We start from the raw sequence: 14,232 nt of genomic DNA on the forward strand, positions 1-14,232 counted from the left end.
GTGTGGCCATACCATACTATGCCACTGTTACTTCTGCACTGCTGATGGCAGCAGCACTGCCTTTGGAGCTGGACTCCCAGCCAGCAGCCATATTTCTTCCTGGAGCTGTGGGAAGTTCCTGGAGGTGGGTCTGTCCCAGGCCCAGGCCCAGGCTCAGGGGCGGCCCCTGCAGGGGAAAAGGAAATCCTATCCCCGTCAGACCGGATTTCCAGCGCACACAAAAACAAGGGCTTCCCTTTTATCTACTTAGTGTCTTCCTTTTCTTTCCTTATCCCTAGTCTGTCTTCCTCTGTGTCCTACCTAATTCAAAGCCCTGCTCATATTCTTCCTCCAGGCTTCCTCTAAAGTCTTCTGCCCCACACCTGCTGCATACATTCATCAGCCTACATATAATCCCTCTTTGTCAACTCCTGTTATTCTTGCACCTCTTCCTACTCTCTGCATTGCCTTTGTCTCATCACTTTCCCATGCACTCTTGGCTAGTGTAGACCCCTGTCCTTAAATTAAATTCAGGGAAAGACTCCTCTACCTGCACAGAAACCCATGAAATTTAATGTAGCTGCACTTGTGTGCAAGGGTCTGCCCGTGCTGATCCAATTGGAGGATCAGGGTCTTAGCTGTTTATTGAAAAATGTACTGAAGGTGAATAAAACAGGGTTCAATCACTGGGTATTTTATGAGGTGCATATTGATTAAGATGTGCTACATTCATTACATTCTTTGCCGCATTTCCTCCATATCTTGTAAGAGATGCAGTCAATGAAGCAGGAAATCCTTGCTTCAATTCCTTTTACATTTTGTAGGGTAAAAACTGTGTTCTTCTTTAGGTATGCAAGAAAGAGGGTCTCTTGTTTGGGTTTAGAGATAGGGCATTCCAGTGATTAAACATGTTTTGGCTTTTAACTGATGGCTGCCAAAATCCTGTTAAAATTAAGGTAAGCGCTTGTTGGTAGATACGTGCTCAGTAGAAAAAGCCCCTTATTTTTTGCATTACAACCTGCTTTCTGTGTTGCCAGCTCTCTGATATTTAGCTCTTCCCTAATCAGTTTGTCACATTGAGTGACACAGCTCTTGGTTGGCACTGAGCATAAAAAAACATTCCCCAAGATTGGATTTTATAGCTGCATGTTTATTTAAAGAAATATATATATGTGCCTTAATTTTTTAGCAAATTAATACTGCAAACTGGAAGTCCTTGGTGTAATACAAATACAAGTGCCAAGTACAGCAAAAAAAAAAAAAAAAAAAGTGCCATTTTCTAACCACAGGAGGAGGAGGAATGGATTTCAAATTCGGCAAATGTAAGTGCTCTGTAGTCCCTTGCCATTCTTTGACTGATGATGAGCTGCGTGTACTGCCTGTTACAGGAATATTGATTGGAATCAGATGATAAAATCATTGCACAGGGAAAAAAAAAAACACTGCAAGTGAAAATGAGAAGATGGAAATGTAATAAAATTCTTGATTTAAAAATGATTTATTGGAATAAAATAAAAATGCTTCCTATAACAGAGTTGAGAGTTAGTCCTGGGAATAACAAAAATGTTGAGAGAATATAACTGTTGCTTAATAAAATTCATTATAAATTATACATATATCTCTGCCAGCCATCCCACACTTTACATCAACCTTCCGTATGCTACAATTTTTCCTCAGACAGCGCTTCAGCTTTACGTACAATTAATCCACTGGTATTATAGTAATGGAGATTCATGCTGGAAAGCATTAACTTCCTCCGTTAAATCCCCTTTGAAGCAAACATTTGAAAAATATTTCCTTTGTTCAGGACATGCAGTTTAGTAGCTCTCTTTTTATCCTGAGATAGCAATTCTTATGCATACTATTCCTGTATAAAAACCACATTAAATTACATAATAGTAAAAGATCTGAGACAAACTTTGCATTACTTAGGCACAAATGACTAAGGAAAAATATATGACTAATCCTGCTCCGATTGAGGTAAATGGCCAAACAAACATTGACATTAAGAGGGGTAGGACAGGGTCCTAATTTGTACTCTACAATACTTAGGTATTAAAGAGAATGGGCCTGATTCTGCAGCTTGCTGAATGCCTACTTTAAAGTTCTGAGTTTTCTCAACTCCCACTGAACTATGTCCAGCAGAGCATATAAACATGTACTTAAATCCATTGCTGTTCAGCAAAGACATACGTGCTTGCTTAGGTGTCACTGGACTTAAGCATATGATTAAGTGCTTTGTAAACAGACAAGGACTGCAGAATCAAGGGTCCAATCAACGGGAGTCAAGGACTTTGAGTGCCTTACAGGAGTCACTGTCACGGCCTGACCAAGTAGACAAAGCTAGAGTCTTCAGTCACAAGACAGGAATCAGGAGTTGACTGGATCAGGATAACTGGAGATCAGAACCATGAGTCAGGAACCAGAGTCAGGATGGGTCAGCATACCAGGAGGTCAGAGCCCAGAGACAGACTGAAGGTCAGATCCACAAATCAGTACCAGGAGTCATGCTGCGTCAGGATGCCAGGAAATCAGAGGACACACAGTCCAGAACAGGGTGGAGCCCAGATGTTCTGATAGCGTTCTGTTCCTGCTGCAGGTGTAAATAGGGCCAGCAGGCCGATGAGTGGCTCCAGGACTTTGCCCATAGGACTGCAGGGCAAGAGCCTCAAACTGGGGTTGGACTTCATGAGTCCCAGATGAGCAAACAGCTAGATGGTGAGTTTGAATGTGGCTGCCAGATGGAGGGTTGGAGTGTGACCCAGGTTTGAGGCCCGTGGGTCATGACAGGATTAGAGCCTTTGTGCTTTTCTGTAGATTCCAGCACTCTTCTAGAGTAGTCCTAGACCCTAAATATTATATTTTATTATGCAAATTTCTTCTTAAAATACAGTATTACATTTTGGTGTAATTATTGTAAACGGTAAAAGAGCCAATTGTCATTAATGAATGAAAATACATAATTACAAGGAGGTATATATAGGTCTTATATTGATGTAACTACAATGTGTAATGACAGAATTATATAACTATGATATATACTGTTGGAGAAAGGTATCTGTAAAAAAAAAAAATGTAATGCCAATGAATCATGGGTATTTGAATGGTTTTCCAAACAGCTGTAAATAATCAGACATAGGAAGTAGTGGCACCTGGGCCAGATCTTGGCTTCATCCCCTCAGCTGGAAGGAAGGAGTAAAGTTGTGGTGAGGGCTGGGTGTGGGTACTGTGGGCTGGACAGTGACTCCATGTGGAAGTGCTACATGGGGATCATACATGCTTAACCTCCGGTTTTTGTTAACTTTCTCAGTCCTCCAAGACTGCCATCAAAAAATCTCAGGACTTCTAATGCTGTAGCTGGAAGAGTGATATAAATGGCACAGAGGAGGATTCGAGAGATAGGGCCTATTTAGGCTGGCTGTCAAGAAGTGAGTTCCTCAGCTCTTGAGACCCACTGTTGTCTAAGGTCACTCAAAGTAGAGGAGTACTTTCCCCCCTAATTTAATATAAAAACCACTTATTGTCAGATGGCCAAGAGAGGTACAGGGGCGCAGAAAGTAGCCAAAATGAAAATCTCAGGCTTTCCATTTTCACACTGTAGGCGGGTATGGTGGGAGTCAAGTACTGGATGATGGATGGGAATGCTAAGGGACTGGTGATAGGTAAGGGATTTATCAAACTGAAAGGACTGAACAAAACAGGACAAAAAAATGGAAGTATCAAGTCATTACCCTGGCTACTTTGCTTGTTTCTCCTTCCCTAGCCCTTCATCTGTGTGTTGCTTTTTAGACCGTAAGCTCTTGGGGTGAGAGGTAGCGTCTTTCCTTGTTTGTACAATGCCCAGTATATTGTGTGTACTACTGCAATATTATGGAGGCACTGGTTGTGATTCTGTATATAAATATGTTAAAGGGACTGTATGGTGATATATGATTTAGGGTGTGTTCAGGGTGAATGCACTGTCACTGTTCTATGGAGAGGAAGAAGCCCCACCCTCTGAGAAAGTGAGAAGAGATGACCCTTCCCCTCAGAGGGAGGGAAAATGACAGTTGGAGAAAAGGGGGCTACTTTCCCCACAGAGATACAGTCTGTTTCTGAAGAAGAGCATAAGATAAAGGACTCTGATTCAGAGGAAGATCTGGAATGAGAAACTGTGTGGGTCCTGCTAGGGGAGGAACCTGAGGTTCAAGAGACAGATGCAGTAGTAGATGATACTTAGAAGAAGGGGAAGAAAAGTATACTATAGAGGATGATAATGTAGAGCAGGAGAAAGTTCTTTTTGTACCCCATAGGTCTTCCCGTGAAACAAAGGACAAATATCCCACCTATCTACAAAAAGATTGTTCTGTATTCAGATAGTTATACTGTATTAAGCTTAAGTATAAGAATATTATAAAATTTGTAATATGCCAGGGATGGTGTATTTAAAGGGGGGAAGGTATGTAAATATGGTAAAGGAATTTGACCCTGTATGGTGATATATGATTTAGGATGTGTTCAGGGTGAAAGCACTGTCATTGTTCTATGGAGAGGAAGAAGCCCCAGCCTCTGAGAAAGTGAGAGGAGATGGCCCTTCCCCTCAGAGGGAGGGGAAGTGACAGTTGGAGAAGAGTGGGACAACTGAGGGACAGAGACAGGCAGTGCCTGATGGAGAGAAACAGAGTCTGTGAGTCAACAGAGAGAAACAGGGTGAGGAGAGAGAGCAGAAAGAGGGATGGAGGGGCAACTGAGAGTAAGTGGAAACACTGAGACTGAGCAGGACAGACATGCCAAAGAGGATCCCTTTCGTTTAAAGGTGGCTGGTCAAGTCAGTCCATGTTTGGTCAAGTCAGTCCATGTGTGTTCCTGAGCATCTGTTCCTGTTTGTTCCTGACCATCAGTTCTGGTTGTCTCCTATTATTGATTTGTGTGGGCCGGAGATGTGGAACAGGAGTACCACTGGGTCTGGTCTAATATGAACCCTTGCAAGCAAAAATCACTGGAGTCTAGTCCATCTCTTCAGGAAGTCACGAGAGGCACTTGAGTCTCAAAGACTTGGGCATTAGACAGAACCCAGTGAGATATTTGAGGAAAGTGCAACCTTGAACTAGGAAAAAATAACACCATATAAGATAAAAGCCTGTGAGTACAGAGATAGACATAGATATATTTCTTGAGTTAGAGGGTTATATTTTGTTATATACACTTAGTAGTTAGTTATAGAGTGTGTGTGTATAATACATATATATTTGAACCATTAGAATTTTTTTATTATGTATATCCTTCATCAATGTAATGTTATAATAGGTAGGTAGAATCCAGTTGTAATTGTTCCAGTTTAAATAAAATCCCCATTATGTTATATATATTTTTGACAAACAGTTTTATTATCTTTGCTAACATTAAATAACCTTTAATCAAGGTGTAACACACTTCCCAGCTCTTACCTGCTGGGTAAATTATACCACTGTGATGGATCATTATTAAATCTTGGTCGGTGGTTTTGGGACACAGTGATCCTCTGTATTTCAAATTACAATATAATACCCTACTCAGGGAGGTCTGCTTAAAAGTAAGTAAGGTTGAGTTCTATTTTGCACTTAAAAGCAAGGATTTGACCTCTTTGTTTGGTATGCAAAATACGGTGTATCCTCCCAAAACTTACAGCACTTACTCTTCGATAACAGAATGAATTTTCTGAGAATTTACAAGTTTAATTAAAACTTAGTTTGAGCTAAAATTAATACAAAATCTGTCCTTTTAAAAAAAAATAGCATCTGTGTCAATCTCTTCTTTGTCTCAAATGATCTTAACAACAGAATCATGCAGACACTTAATACTTTTCCAGATAGTTAAAATACTTTTCCAGATAGTTAAAAATAATTGCAATTAAGCTAAGCTATTGATTGTTCTATATAATTATGGTTATGTAACTGCTGTGGAGCTTACGTTCTTGGGTGCCTCTGTGCTGGAAACTCAGGGAAAGGCAAGATGTCCTTGGGAGAAGCAGGGGAGGGCAAGCACAGATTGGGAGAGATGCTATTTTCAGTGATAGGGGCCCCAGTTGGCTTGGAGGAGTTATAGCAGGTGCGCCTGGATGGCTACCAAGGTACCTGCTCAGAGGAGGAGCAACGTCTGAGAGACGGTTAGAGTTCAAGTGATTGACAGGAAAAAGCCTGGGAAAGTAGAGCTAGCCTGACCAATAAAGACAACCTTCAGTGAAGTACCTGCCCTCCAGGAGCACTGTGGGAGGAAAGAAGCCATTTGGGAAGGTGTCTAGAGCCAACCATTGAAAGGGTAGCATTTTCTGTTGGTGAGCTTGAGTCCCAGACCTGCATGCAGGGTGTGACACAGGGCCAGAAAAGGTTAAGCAGCTTGCAGGCTAATTGAACCAGATTCAACCTTTAGAAGACATGTTAGAAAAGTATGTTAATGGTAATTAGGACCATTCCTTGTTAGATAGGCTAGAACTTTGAAATGTAAACTTGTATTGTTAAAGAATTGGAAGAAGATAGTGATTGTAGTAGTCTATGTTTACCTATATCTTGTTAGAAGTTAACTTAGAGAATTTTTCTCTTGACCAGAGCTCAAAGTTGGTTCCTGTCTAGGGCTGTATTCTGTTAATTCAAAGATTGAAAGGAAACATTAACATTTAGATGAACCTTGCGTGAAATAATGTTATTGTTTATGTCTCTTTAAAGTTTGTGGTAAACTGTCTATAAACTACTTATGTTAATCCATGTAGTTAATTACCGGTGATGTTTAGGAAAGAGAGAGTTACTTCACAAGCCTATTGTTCATCGAAGGACTCTGTGCTGCCCAGGAACTGTATAAAGGACTCTTGGGACCTGACATTTCATTTCATATCTGCTTATGCTTTATCAGGGGAAACATTGAGTTGCAAGATTGAGGTCTCCAAATTCATTTGGATCACCCTGGTGTTCAACATTGGCCTGTAACCTATGGACTAATTCTATGAACTCTGTGCAACTCCTAAGCTCACCACTTCTGCTATGAAACTGATCTCAGATCTGTACTCATGTCTGTATGTATAATGATCTTTTAACCAATACTCTTTTCTTTTTTAATAAATTTTAGTTTAATTGGCTGTAAGCATGTATTTGGGTAAAATCTGAAGTATTCATTAACCTGGGAGGTAATGTGTCCGATCATTTGGGATTGGTAGAACTTTCTTATGTGATGAATAAGATTTTCAGTAATCCTCATCATATTTGACTTGGGTATCTGGGTGGAAGCCCAAGGCTGGGTTGCTATAAGAGTATAAGGGAACTGTGTTTTGGTTTCTGTGTAACCAGCGAGGTATTGTAGAAGCAGTTCTGTTGCTAGTTTGGTGAATCTAAGTATTAGAATAACCACCAGCTTTGGGGATAGTCTGCCCCATTTGTTGCATTTGGCCCTAATTGAGCAACCTCAGTGTGGGCCTTCCTCCTACCCCTGCCCTGGGACCCTGGTCACACAGGTAATTCCTGAGAACTGGCCTCTGGGTACCTGGACGCAATAGCCCTAAGCTTGTTCCGTTCCCTCTTCAAGGTAACTCTCAGTTTATAGGGTTGTGTTAGGAGAACTCCCTACTTTGTCAGGCTAAGTTAGTCCTTCAGATACCTAGACAAATTAGTTACCACATGGCAAGTACTGCTCTTGCTGCTAATTCAAGGTTGCCCACCTGCTGTAATTGTATCTGAGCTGTAGGACAGGAGATTGGGAGTTGGGGTTTTTAGGATAGTTATTATAGTCTGCACCTGATTCCTGATTCCTTTTATGGTGAGGGGCAATCTTGGGGCCAGAAGCAGCCTGATTCTTGTTTGAAGAGGATGCCTACTAACTGCGATTGTCAGCCCCTCTGCAGTTACTGAGAGTCTGGATTCAGCTCTGAACCTGAGGATCATTCACAGAGTTGTGAGCACACCATCTTTTAGAGTAGTAGCCGTCTTAGTCTGTATCCGCAAAAAGAACAGGAGTACTTGTGGCACCTAAATTTGTTAGTCTCTAAGGTGCCACAAGTACTCCTGTTCTTTTCACCATCTTTTAGTTAATCAGGGCAATTGTTTGGGAGACTCCCTGTTCCCTGAACTGTGCCTTCAAGCCGTGGGGTAAGGATTTGGGATTTTATTACCTACAGTCTATTAAATCTGCTTAGCATCTTATCCCACGTGACAGTCTTTTGGGCTGAACCAAGTCAGCCAAATTGCTTATTGCTGCTACAGAAGATACTGTTGTTGCAGGTCATCAAGCGATCCCATGGAGAATGGATACCAGTGGGACATTACATTTTATTCCTGGGAGTTTTGGGGCAATTAATCAGTATTATCAGTGTGGGGAGGGCAGTGATGCCCCTGAGAGTATTGGTTTACTCTATTCCATCATATTTACTTCCTGTTTAATACAGTTATTCTGTTGAATATATTGTGTGTTTGTGTTTATTGCCTGGGAGTCTCCAACTATCTGGCAAGTAATTCAGAGTCAACTGTGGTTAGAATTTTCCTTCCAAGCTGCTACAGAGGAGCAAGGGGTGTGGCAGCACAGCCAAGTAAATTGATCTGGGAAGAGAATAAAGAAGTTTATATCCTTTTGAGCTGGAGGTGGGATCCAGATGAACCCAGGGCACTGGAGTCCTCCTAAAAGTGGGGTACCAGGGGCCCCCCAAGGCCCTGGCCACAGCCAAGCTGGAACAGGGCCAGGGAGCCCCCCCCCCTCAGGGTGGGGTGGGGGGCAAAAGCAGCCCCCTACCCAAGTCCTAGACCCCCCATCTAGGGCAGGTGGAGGAACCCAGGCTCCCCACAGATGCCCCTGCAGCTCTCCCCTACCCAGTTCTGGTGAGGGGGGTGGAGGCTTCACAGTTGTAGCCCAGCTATAATAAGAGCTGGGCTGGTAGCTGTGGGGAGCAGCGGCAGACCCTCCACCTGCCTGCAGTGCGGCGGCCTGAGGAGAGCTGCCTCTGGCCTGTGTCCCCACCCCCAGGACTTCTCCGCCCAGGTCACGGACCCTCCACCTCCATCTGCCCTCAGCCAGGCGGGGAACCCAGAGGGCAGGGACACAAGCCGGGGGCTGCTCTCAGCCCCTCTGCACCCCGGGCAGGTGGAGGGTCTGCCGCGGCTTCCCACAGCTGCTTTGGGTCGCCGGCTGGGCTTCACGCTGGCCTGGCTGGGACCTCAGGGGGAAGAGGAGGGGATGGGGGTGGAGTCCACCCTGGTGAAAAGTAGATGGGTCAGGCCATTCTGGAGCCATTGAACCAGGCCCTTCCATAAGGAGACTGGCGTTAAAGAGGCAAGTGAGCGGTGTTACAATGATATTGGCTACAGTTAGATTTAAAATATAGACAGTGGGATACAGGGACTGAGCTCTCTCCATCTCCCTAGTCCCATTCACACAGTGTTCATCTCAATAGCATGCTAAATCAAGAAGTTAATTGAAAATTAAGGACCTAATTCTCCAGTATGCCTCAGCTGCTTTGCTGTCTGTAGAAGATGCTTTGTGTCTTCCTCCTCCATGCACCTGTGGGAGGATCAGGAAGAATCTGGACCTTTATTAGTTACCAAAACAATAACACATACAACAGAATCAAATTACAATTGTCTTGCAGAAAGATTAATTTAGCAAAGAATGGGATTTCATCTTTCTTACCATTGTGCTGAAAGGCTTAAATGGTCAGGCAGCCTATAAACCAGCCCAGGAAAGAACAAATGCCAAGCTTGAATCTATTTCAGGCCTTTGATTCAGGGCACAATTTATTATTCAAACACACAAAAACTCATGCAGTAACGGAAAACAAAGTGATTCCCAGAGCAAAGCAGGCTGACATCCCCAGAGACATTTCCCTTTGCCTCTTACAGTCCTAGAAAGAACACATACCCCTTCCTTCAATCCGTTCCCTCGGAGTCATGTGACAGGCTGGCAGCCCTTAGCCCTTTCATGGTTGTTACACCCTATTGCACAGCCATATCTATAAACAGATGGTCTGGATGGGAAATTGAGTGCCATAGCTTTTTTTTTTTTTACTGTCAGGGGTCTTAGTACCAATAAAATATTCTCCCAATAAAATAAAATACAATAAATCCAACTCGGGCATTTACAGTCTACTTATTTCATATAGTTTAAGTTGTATATATTCTTAAGAACAGCTGCACAATGTTGGTGGCAGAGAAAAGCAGCTGTTTTGCATCCTTGAGGTGACTGCATTTTAGTGAGATGTGAAATGAATCCTGCATATCCAGCTTCGGTAGCACTTTGTGATCGTTCATGATGAAATGTGATTATGTAAATATATAACATTTTTATTTTAGAAAAGTACTTTTTGGAGATAGATAACATTGGCACACCGTACTTTCCAATCAGGAATTAATCATCACGAACTAGTCCACTTTTCTAGTGATTCATCACTAATCAGAAATGTAATACTTTGAACATCTATAGTACTTCTCCTCCATGGATCTCAACTTACTTTGCAAGTATTAACAACAATAATTAAATTAAGCCTCACAATACCACTGTGGAGTCGTAAGGTATATAGAATGATCACTTAGATTCATCTGTCAGAAAGGATCATTATGATCATAGTGACTGACCTCCTGCATAACACAGGCCATAAAACATCAGCCTGTAATTTCTGTTTGAGCTACAGCATATCTTTTAGAAAGAGATCCAGACCTTACCCATATGTAGGATAGAACAGGGCAACTGCTTAAGAGTGCAGAACAATGCTCTGCCAGTTGAAGGAATAATGGGAAAGAGAACATTTTGTTAGCTTGTAAGATTTTGGGGGCAGGAACCCTCTTTTTGTTCTGTGTTTGTACAGTACCTGGCCCATGTTGGGGCTCTTAAGTGCGACTGCAATACAATTAACATTTCAGCTGAATGTGCAGAGGGAGACCTGACACAGATGCTTTCCTAGGTGATGGTGGGGCAGCTAAGTGCAGTCTTAATAAAAACACTGTTTTATTAAAGTAACAAATAAGCTATTTTCTTCAGTATACATTTTGTGATTCCTAGTGATTGTCTTCTGTGTTCCTCTACTATCATTAACAGAGGTTGCTTATGTCACAATTTATTTATTATTTAAGGTACTTTAGTACATTCTCCATTTTCATCTGTTAAAACTAGAAATTCAGTTATCTGAAATCTGAAAACAACTCGCAGCAGAAAGCTCTGCTAAAACAAGAGAGGGTAAATATACAATAACTGCATTTTAAAGTTATTGACATTTAGACTGGAGACAGTTTATGCCTAATTGTATCAACAATTGTTTCTTTATTTGCATATCTGTTAGAGCTGCAGATATTGTTTCCTACAGAAACAGAACATCTTTGCATTATTCAGGCCTCTGTTTTAACTGAATTGGCAGTAGAAATGAATATATGAAATGAAATATCTTATGTTGTACAGTGTACATAATTATTTATCAGATGTAAAGTTAAAACTCACAGGGATATGTTCACACTAGATGCATGTATTTTCTGTTAGACATTTTTATGTTACAAATATTACAACATGGTTAAAAACAAACCCCTATCTGTTTCCTGAAGGATTAGAAAGGAACAGAGCACAGAAATATAGACATTGACATACCTAATTAGATCAATAGTCCATCTAGTCTAGTATCCTGCCTTTGTCTAATGATGAGTACTTGATGTTTCAGAAGAATTCTAAAATGTCCTATACTATACACAGCCAATTAACTGAGCAATGCAGTACACAGGGGAAACAGTTCTTCCTGACCTCTGGAGGTGAATCAGACATGTAGTAATGAAGTTTGATTACCTTTATTGATTAAAAATATTGAAGTCAAATTGAAACCTGATAATTAAAACTATGGAGGTCAAACTGAAACTTGTTAATGTGAGATGTTTTGTTTTGTAACACTTTAGCAATCATATTATCTACAGTAGAACCTCAAAGATACGAACACCAGAGTTACAGATTGACTGGTCAACCAGACACTATGTGAAATTGGAAGTAACTGTTCAGGAAGCAGCAGAGACAAAAATACATAAATAAAAGCAAGTACTGTACTGCCTATCTCCATCCCACTCCCACGGCAACCACTTACAGCAAGAGGCTGGGGCTGCCTGCCCAAGGCAGCTGGAGCCAGCAGAGCAGGACCAGTGCTGGGGTCTGCACAGCTTTCACCCCTTCCCCCCTGGCCAGGAGAGGGACTTGCGGTATGGTGCTGCAAGCTCACTCTCTCTCTCTCTCTCTCTCACACACACACACACATCCAAATAAGTGCCATAAATTGTCTCATGATTGCACACTTTGACCTTGGAAAGTTGCTAGATGAAGAGCCGAATTCTGATTATTTTTTTTGTAGGTGTTCCCTGGTAACCTTATTGCAGTTCAGGGGCTATATTATTTAGCTGGCATGGTGCCTTTGCTATAATCATTATTATTGTACATATTTCTAATATGACAACAACTGTAGTATTTAGGTGCCTTTTCTTAAGATCCAAACTGGTGTTTTTCTTTCCCTTTACACTTTGGTTTTAAAACAGAAATGGCTTAGCAGTCAATTCTCTACCCACACTAAGTATTAAAAGTCATCTTTTCTCTGAAAAATCAATGTTTGGCTGAAGCTTGAGAGGCCTAATAGCTAATCTTAAAAGGCCTGACCCAGTTTCCTTTGAAATCAATGGCAAAACTCCTGTTGATTTCAGTGGGAGTAGGATGGGCCCAAGGTGGTTGCTTCACTGAGAATATTAGACAATAAGTTGAATAAACCTGGGAAATATCATATAGTATTTTTGCAACCTATTTCATTCAAATATGGATTATTAATCCATTTTATAATACTCCATATCTATGTCTTCTATTTTTTCATGTATGATTGTTTTCTCTGTGCCCATTGAATCACTATTGATCTCCCTGTGAAGCAAATAAACAGTTATACAACTTCATGTTTGTCTTCCTTTGTTTACCACCTGGATAACAACTGCAATGGTGAAGATCAAACCTGAAAAATGTGGAGAGGCTCAGAAAATAATCCAAATATCTGGATATTTTGGAACCATTTTAGAATACATCTTTGTTTTCTCCATCAGAGTCCTCTTCCTCCTTGTGAACTTATTGAAGGGGATTTCTTTCATCTCTGCTCAGAGCTCCCCAAAACAAGCCCCATCTGTTTTTGTACCTGCAACATAAAATAATTCAGCTCCTTTCCTCTCCATGGATCCCCATCTTTCTCCCAGGGACCCTCCAATATACTATGGGCTAAGCTCAACCAGTCTACAGGCCCTTTTACTGCTACCGGGCTTCAGCAATTCTGATAATCTGGCTACGTCCATCCATTGCAACTTCTAACATTTGGGAGGTTCCGTGGTCATAGAGGCACTCCGAAGTGCATTGTGCACCAGACCACACAAGAAATGAATGGAGTGGGAATCAAAATCCGGTAGAGACACTACCAGAGTTGTTGGATCCTACATCAGGATCTTCAGAGTGGTGGGACCTATGTGAGGTTATAAGAGAAAAGGGAAACAAGAACATGTGAAAGGAAACCAAAGGTATATTATGAGATCACAAGGAAAGAAAGAGAGTCTGGTTTTAGGGTTATGAAAGAATAGAGTAACTAGGAGAGGGGTGTGTCCTTTTCTGAATCTATGCATACACTAAAGGCTTAATTTTGACTGCATTTGGAGAAAATTCTGAAATTTGAGTTGATTTTTATTCTACAAGAATCACTTAAATCTACCCTAAAGTCAAATCTTCCAAGAGCTACATCACTGAAGGATGCTTGTCCTTATTTCCTTGGCCTTTGCGCTGTAGAAGGGTGATGATGGTCAGATAGTTACATTCCAATATGTGCTTAACAGGTTGCTCTTTTTTTTTTATTAAATAGAAGAGTTTAATTTTCTGTAGCAGGTAGATTCAGCGCCTTGGGGACCAGGGCTGGTGCAACCATTTAGGCAACCTAGGCGGTCACCTAGGGTGCTAGGATTTGGGGGGCGCCATTTTCTTTGGCAGCGACCGCAATGGCCGGATCTTCGGTCGCCCCAGTCGCCGCCGGCATTTAGGCGGAGGGAGCTGGGGCAGTGGAGTGGGGGGAGGGCCACCTGCAGCGGGGGAAGGGGAGGCGGCACGCAGGGGAACTCCCCGCCCCAGCTAACCCCTGCCCCGCCTCCTCCCCGAGCATGCCATGGCTGCTTCACTTCTCCCGCCTCCCAGGCTTGTGGTGCCTAAGCTGATTGGCGCCGCAAGCCTGGGAGGCGGGAGAAGTGAAGCAGCCACAGTGTGCTCGGGGAGGAGGCGGGGCATGGGGTTAGC

The sequence above is a fragment of the Trachemys scripta genome, chromosome 3, assembly GCF_013100865.1.
Source record: "Trachemys scripta elegans isolate TJP31775 chromosome 3, CAS_Tse_1.0, whole genome shotgun sequence".
In the NCBI taxonomy this organism is placed as follows: Eukaryota; Metazoa; Chordata; order Testudines; family Emydidae; genus Trachemys; species Trachemys scripta.